Consider the following 2,447-nt stretch of genomic DNA (forward strand, 5'->3'; position numbering starts at 1 on the left):
GGGCATATACCTCAACATCTCTAGAAACTTAGTTGTGTACTCTGCATATTTCATAGAACCCATCTTCAGCTCATAAAACTCCTTAGCCTTTCCATTGTAATTGGGTTGTGTTATATTCTTTCCACAACTAGCCCACGTAGTTAACGGGGGGCTTGGAGGGGGGCTAGAGCCCCCCCCTTCGTTGCACCGATTATGTAGTGGGGGGTTCATAGGGGTTTTGAGGGGTGCACGTAACCCCACTCTATGGGGTCCGGGGTAGCGCCCCAGAAAATTTTAATTTTGGACCCTATGTTAGGTTGGGTAGACCTACCTATGATTTTGTGCATGATTTTCACACATGGTTTTGGACGCGATGGTTTTTGATCCATGGTTTTCGGTCCATGGTTTTGGACGTGATGGTTTTTGGTCCATGGTATTGGATGCTTCGGCATGTATAAATATGTATTGTAACATTGAAAGGAACATAATGAAAAATCAAGCTAGTAGTCCCGGTTTTGGGATCCAGGGGAAATCTCTATGTATATGTGTTTTATGTGTTATGCTCTCGCATTGTTTATTTTATGTGTTTTAGAATTCATATGCAGGTAATTTTTGTACGGGGTTAAAACCTACATTTGGTATCAGAGCTATTTTGGCTTCAAGGGGATGCCTTTTTTGTTGAGGGGTTTCATTCAGGCCTGTGGTAGACCCTATTCAGTGGGAGATCTGCTAGATCAATTTTGGTAGTGAAAGAAGATGGCGAGCAGTGGAAAGATAGAGATCAAGAAATTTAATGGTCAAAGTTTTGAGTTGTGGAAACTCAAGATGGAGGATCTGTTGGTAGACAAATATTATTAGATCGTGGTAGATCTGGGTACTAAACCAACAGGAGTGTCTGATGAAGAATGGAAGAAGTTGGATCGGAAGGCAAAGAGCACAATACAATTGTGTGTCTTAGATTCAGTATTGCTAAATGTATCAGGGGAAGCTACAGCGAAGATTTGTGGGACAAGTTAGGGACTTTGTACCAATCTAAGTCTCTGGTGAATAGACTGTTCCTACTGAAAAAGTTGGATAACCTGAGGATGAAAGATGGAGACTCGGTGACAGAGCATCTGAATGCGTTTAATACTGTGGTAAGTCAGTTATCGTATGTTGATATAAAAATTTCAGATGAAGATAAGTGCATTATTTTTTTGTGTTCTCTACCAGATTCATGGGATAGTCTGGTTATTGCAATAGGTAGCAATGCAACTGCCTTGCAGTTTGATGAAATAGTCTCATCCTTGCTAACGGAGGAGATGAGATAGAAAAATATGGAGAGCCAGAATGGTGATGCCTTGTCTGTACAAGGACGGTCCCAGAATAGAAAAAAAAATAAGTCATCGAGTGGGAGATCTAAATCTAGGGGGAGATCTAAATCTCTAGGCAAACCTGTAAAGGTGGTGTGCTGGAAATGTGGAAAGCAAGGGCACTACAAAAGGGACTGTAAATCTAAAGCTCCTGATAAAAGAAATGGATCTGATGATTCTCCTTCTGCAGAGGAAAAAACCACCTCAGATGAAGGTGGGGATGTGTACTTCGCTTCTTCAAGTACACATGTAGATCATGAGGCATGGTTGATTGACTTAGGTGCATCCTTTCACTTCACTCCCCATAGAGAGTGGTTCTACGAGTATGATAAATACGATGGTGGTGATGTCTTCTTAAGGGATGATAGGAAGGCTAGAATCGTTAGTCATGGAAAAGTAAAGTTGAAGTTGCAAGGTGGAAGGGTTAGAACACTTCTGAGTGTTTTGCATATTCCTGCATTGGCCAGAAATCTGATTTCTGTAAGCAAGTTGGATGATGCAGGTGTAAAAACAGTGTTCGAGAAGGATACCTACAAGATGGTTTGGGGAGCACTGGTATTGATGCGGGGAGTTCGGATTGGAACTCTATACAAGCTGCAAGGTAGCACTGTTGTTGATGGGTGCAACAGTTCTATGGTTCCTGAAAGTGGAACAGAAAATCTAGTGGTCTCTAGAGAGAAGACCATGCTGTGGCATCAAAGGCTTGGACATATTGGAGAGAAGGGCCTTCGAATACTTCATGGTAAAGGTATGGTAGAAGGTATGAGTAATAGCTCTCTGGATTTTGATTTCTGGGAAAATTGTGTATATGGGAAGCAGAATCAGGTGAGTTTCCCCTCTGGTGGTAAGAGGGCAAAACAGATATTAGAGCTTATGCACAGTGATGTGTTTGGACCTGTGAAAGTTCCATCACTGGGTAAGTTTGTGTACTATGTATAATTTATAGATGACTTCTCAAGGAATACATGGACATATTTCCTTAAGAAGAAATATGAAGTCTTTGATAGGTTTAAAGAACTTAAGGCTTTGGTGGAAAACCAGACAGAGAAGAAGATAAAGGTGCTGAGAACAGATAACGGTGGAGAATGTTGCAGTAAGGAATTTGAAGAATTTTGT

This window comes from Pinus tabuliformis, chromosome 7 (genome assembly GCF_031772625.1).
Source record: "Pinus tabuliformis cultivar Carrire ecotype Pingquan chromosome 7, CPIR1, whole genome shotgun sequence".
In the NCBI taxonomy this organism is placed as follows: domain Eukaryota; kingdom Viridiplantae; phylum Streptophyta; class Pinopsida; order Pinales; family Pinaceae; genus Pinus; species Pinus tabuliformis.